This window comes from Adiantum capillus-veneris, chromosome 7 (assembly GCF_014529385.1).
Source record: "Adiantum capillus-veneris isolate H3 chromosome 7, ASM1452938v2, whole genome shotgun sequence".
NCBI classification, from domain to species: Eukaryota; Viridiplantae; Streptophyta; class Polypodiopsida; order Polypodiales; family Pteridaceae; genus Adiantum; species Adiantum capillus-veneris.
Genome location: NC_140937.1, coordinates 48,342,082 through 48,348,048, shown reverse-complemented (window position 1 = coordinate 48,348,048; position 5,967 = coordinate 48,342,082).

Sequence of the window (5,967 nt, the reverse complement as noted above, 5' to 3'; positions counted from 1 at the left end):
TGGACATGCTATGAGTGATTGGATTATCGACGCAGGTGCATCTTTACATGTTTCTCCGCACAAAGAGTGGTTTACATCATATGTGACTACTAAAGATTACGTCAGACTTGGCAATGAGCAGGTTTGTGACATACTTGGAGTGGGAGATGTGCAGTCGAAGTTTCAGAATGGCTCTTCTTTATGGCTCAAGAATGTCAGACATGTTCCAGCAATTCGAAAGAGCTTGATCAGTACAGGGAAGTTGGATGATGCGGGTTATGTGACAGTCTTTGGGAACAACGCTTGGAAGATCTCCAAAGGTTCGATGACTGTAGCACATGGCACCAAGTCAGGAACTCTGTACACTTTACATGTTTTAGAGGTTAAAAACCATGTAATTAATGTGATTGAGCAGCCAAGTGTGTCATTGTGGCATCGTAGGCTGAGACATATGTCAAAAAGAGGAATGGAAATACTTTCTCATTATGGTTATTTGCCTGTCTTTTCATTTCAAGATGTTGAGTTTTGTGAGCATTGTGTTTATGGTAAGCAAACACAAGAACCGCACAGATCAAAGAGGAATCGTAGGGATGAACGGTTAGCTCTTGTGCACAGTGATCTATGCAGACCAATGCTTAGTTTGTCACTAGGGGGAGCAGCGTACTTTTGTACATTCATAGATGACTATTCTCGCAAAGTATGGGTTTACTTCTTGAAGCACAAGGATGAGGTGCTCAAGGTCTTTAAGACATTCTTGCAACTTGTGGAGAATCAGAGTGGTCAGAAGCTAAAGTGCTTGAGAACTGACAATGGTGGAGAGTACGTTTCCAAAGCTTTTCAAGACTTTTGTGAAGCAAAAGGGATAAAGCGGGAACTTACTGCACCATACAATCCTTCACAAAATGGAGTTGCAGAACGTATGAATAGGACCATACAAGAGAAGGTCAGAAGCATGTTGTCAAATGCTGAGTTGCCTGATGGATTTTGGGCGGAAGCAGTGGGTACAGCAGTCCATTTGATCAACAGGTCTCCTAGTAGGGTTCTGGATAAGAGTGCAGTGGCCGAGATGCTATGGACAGGCAAGGCACCTTTGTATAAGCATCTCAGAGTCTTTGGTTGTGAAGTTTATAGCCATATTCCTAAGGAGTTCATGAATAAGTTAGAACCAAAGAGCAAGAAGTTTATATTTCTTGGCTACGGAGAATTGGGCAAGATGGGTTACTGGCTTTGGGATCCTGAGTCCAGAAAACTTATTCGTAGCAATGATGTGCATTTCAATGAAGCCAAGTTTCACGCTAAGCCAAAGAAGACAGAGGAGATCAGAAGAGTTGTCTTCAGGGAAGATGGACCTAGTGCTAGCACATCAAGACAGCATGGTCAGACTCAGGAACAGCCTATAATGGCTAGAGAGGCAGAGTCAGTTGTGGTGAGACGTTCTGAGCGTGTCTCCAAACCACCTGATCGTTATGTGCCATCTCTAAATTATGTCATGCTCACAGATTGCGGAGAACCATCTTGTTACAAGGAAGCATTACAAGTGGTTGACTCGAAAAAATGGCAGTTGGCCATGCAGTCAGAGATGACAGCTCTGCATAAAAACCAGACATGGAAGCTAGTTAAATTGCCACAGGGCAAAAAGGCTCTACCTTTTAAATGGGTTTACAGGTATAAGATCACCGCTCATGATAGTCAGCCAAAGTACAAAGCAAGGCTTGTTGCCAAGGGCTTTAAGCAAGAACAAGGCATTGACTTTGATGAAGTCTTCTCTCCAGTGGTCAAGATGACTACATTGAGAGGCTTTCTTGCATTGGTTGCTATATTGGATTTGGTGTTGCACCAAGTGGATGTCAAGACAGCGTTCTTGCATGGTGATTTAGATGTGGAAATTTACATACAGCAGCCAGAAGGGTTTGTTGAGAAAGGCAAGGAAGATTTGGTATGCCAGTTGTTAAAGAGTCTTTATGGCTTAAAACAATCATCGAGGGCATGGTACCATAAGTTCCACCAGTTTATGCTTTCTCAAGGCTACAAACGTAGTGAGTTCGATCATTGTCTATATACAAAGAAGGCTAAGGATGGCAGTTGGCTGATCCTTATTCTGTATGTGGATGACATGTTGATTGCTGGCAAACACTTGGAAGAAATTTCAGCTTTGAAGTCAAAGATGGCAAAATTGTTTGACATGAAAGACATGGGTGAGGCAAGTCATATACTTGGTATGCACATTGAGAGACACAGATCAAAGAAGCTGATTTGGTTATCTCAAACAGAGCATATTGACAAGGTTTTGCAACGTTTCAATATGGAGAAGGGAAAGGCATTGAGTGTTCCATTGCCACCATATGTGAAACTTAGCAAACAAGATTGTCCTATGTCTGAAGAAGAAAAGGCTGAAATGGATAAGATTCCATATGCGTTTGCAGTGGGTAGTTTGATGTATGCAATGATTGCTACACGTCCGGATATTGCATTTGCAGTGGGAGTGGTTAGCAAATATATGTCAAATCCCGGCAAGAAACATTGGGAGGCAGTGAAAGGTATCATGAGATACTTAAAACATACAAAGAGTATGTGCATATGCTATGGTAGTCAGGATTTGAGTGTCAGAGGATACACTGACTCAGATTGTGCAGGAGACTTGGATAAGAGGAGATCTACATCAGGCTATGTCTTTACATTGGTTGGAGGTGCCATATCATGGCGATCTCGATTACAAGATTGTGTTACGCAATCTACTACAGAAGCTGAGTATGTTGCAGCAAATGAGGCATGCAAAGAAGCTATTTGGCTTGGTAGATTGGTAGCAGACTTGGGAATCAAAGTAGATATGCCAGAGTTATATTGTGATAGTCAAAGTGCTATACAATTGGAAAAGAATCCACTGTTCCATTCGAAGACTAAGCATATTGATGTGAAATATCACTTCATTAGGGAAGTACTTGAAGACAAGCAGATACAACTGCTGAAGATCCACACCAAGGACAATCCTACTGATCTACTCACAAAGGGACTTCCAGGAGAGGGCTTTGTGCATTGTCGTGAGTTATTGGGCATTGGATAGATGGCAGCCATGTAAATCTTTGTACATTTATGTTCATAGATTTACAGTTACTTAAAGTGCCACATTGGACTTTAAGTGGGAGGTTTTTGGGATTAAAGCCCAAGTGGCCTCTTATACGGATATGGCCGCCCGCCCGCCTAACTCACTTACCTCTAACTCTTTGTATATACTCACTTATACTTTTGTGGATAATAAGAGGTTTTGGGAGATAACCCTTAAAACAGAGTTCTCTGCTTACTGTGTACTGTGTAAGCTCTCTGTGCATCTCTGTGTGTGTGTGTGTGAGTCGATCCACGCTCCGCTCCGCGACTTCACAAAGCACCTATACTTGTCTATACATGGTCTATGGTGAGGCCACAAATGGGGATATCAAGCAACCTAATCCACCTCACACTAGCTAACACGGCCCCCAGGCCTCGGCTTCAAAAAAATTTCGTGCAATGATGCTCATAAAAGGTTATACAGACACGACTAGCCACAGTCTCAAAAAGGGCTCTTCCGAGGATAGAGTCTTAGAAACGGTCGAGACTGCCAAAACAAGCCAAAATTGACTCCACAACGAGGTACAATGGCAATATCCGCAATGCATCATACATCCCAAACGTGGAATTTTCACTACAAAACCGCAAGACACACACTCAAATAGGCGCCAAAGAGATGCAAGCAAAAATCTAAACTCAAGTGAGCTCCCTACAGGGAGTAAAAAATTTCTCTCAATAGAGCTCAAGCACACACAAGGTGCTAATCTCGCATATCCATATGCATAAAGCTCCCAAAAGAGAAGCACTCATTGGTCAAAAATCTTCCACTCGACCTGGAATCTATCAATAACAAAACCTATCAATTGTAGTCAACTAGGCTAGGCAAAGTCAAACCATAGATACCATGCATACGGTAACTGCCACTTGTCAAGTGTAAGAACAACGGACTCGTAGTGAGAATCCTATCAAGGAAACCAGTGTTGGAATTAGGGTTGCAGGAAAACACACACAACTTGGAGAAGACGAAGGAAGCTCAAGGCACATAATAGAGAGTGTATTACTTAGTGTGCAATGGAAAGATGGATAGCCCTAGAGTGATGGTTGTATATACAATGCACGGGGGGGAAACCTCCTAGTGAGGGAAAAAATGCCCCGGCGGTCCTAAGTGTGTTTTCACACATCACTACCTAATGTATATGGTAACAAATCCCCCTAGGAGTGATGCGGTGAACGAGAGCTAACACATAGAGTAAAGGGAAGTGCCATGCCCTGAGGACATGATCAGTCCAAAGGGGAGTAAGCCAAAAGATTTGCGGAAAGCTTCAAACTTCTCACGAGATAATGCCTTTGTGAAAAGATCTGCAAGGTTGTCGTGTGTTGGCACATAAGCCAAGCTGATCTCTCTTGCTGAGAGCCTCTCCCTGACATAGTGGTAATGCACCTCAATGTGCTTTGTGCAAGCATGAAAAATTGGGTTCCTGGCAAGTGCCAATGCGCTCTGACTGTCAGTGTAGATAGTGTTGGCAATGTCTTGTCCAACGCGCAAATCAGCCATAAGGCATCTGAGCCATACACACTCAATCGTAGCTGTGAAGATTGTCTTGTACTCAGCCTCACAACTGGAAGTGGCCATAGTAGGTTGCTTCTTGCTCGACCATGATATACATGAACTGCCAAGCATGAAACAAAAACCACTTTGTGGACACTTGCGTGTCAAAACAACAGCCCAATCCGAGTCCAAAAAAGCACGTAAGTCTGGCGGCAATGATCCCCCCTTGGGATAAAACAAGCCAAGATGTAATGTGCCACTCAAATACCGAAAATTTCTCTTGACAACCTGCCAATGCTTAGAACCTGGGCTATGCAAACATCTGTTGGCCTGTGAAACTGCAAACTGAATATTTGGCCTCGTGTTGCATACATAAATAAGGCATCCTACAACAGTTTGGTAAAGAGTGACATCTATAGGATCACCAACATCATGAAGAGTCAACTTCAAACTTGTTTCCATGGGAGTGGAAATAGGTTTGCAATCCTCAAGTCCAAACTTACATAGCAATGTCTCTATGTAACTTTTCTGACACAAGGCAATACCACCATCACACTGCTTAAACTATATACCCAAGTAATGATGCAACAACCCCAAATCTTTCATCTCGAAACTTAGCATTCAAAACAGCCTTAAATTCAGCAATATGTCTCTCATTTGGTCCAGTGATCAACAAATCATCCACGTAGAGAACCATGATGAGAAGTACGTCACCCTCACGCTTTACATACAATGTGTTTTCTGTTGGATTGTTACGAAAGTCTCATTGACCAAATGAGTGTTAGCCTTCTCATATCAAGCACGAGGAGATTGCTTCAACCCATACAAAGCTTTGTTACATTTGCACACCTTATCCTCTTGTCCTTTTGTGACAAAAGCGTGAGGCTACATTACATAAACTTCCTCAAATATGTCACCATTCAAGAAAGTAGTAACAATGTCTGATTGATGTACATCCCAACCAAAATGAGCTGGCACTGCACAATAGTCATACGACAAGTGGGAGAAAAAGTCTCTTCATAATCTATGGCTTTTTGCTGTGCATAACCCTTTGCAACAAGTCGAGCCTTATAGCGATCAATCTCACCATCCTATTACCATATACATGTGGTAGTGATGTGTGTGAACACACTAGGACCGTCAGGGAATTTTTTCCCTCTTTAGGAGGTTTTTTTCCCCTGCATTGTATATACGCCCATCGCTATCTATCTTTTCCATTGCACACTAAGTAATATACTCTCAGTTGTGTGCCTTGAGCTTCCTTCATCTTCTCCAAGTTGTGTGTGTTTTCCTACAACCCTAATTCCAACAATTGGTATAAGAGCAAGTTACGTCCTCCCGGGCTTAGTCGTCAACAGCTCCAGCACACGCATGCTTGCTTTCTCTGATTTTAGTGA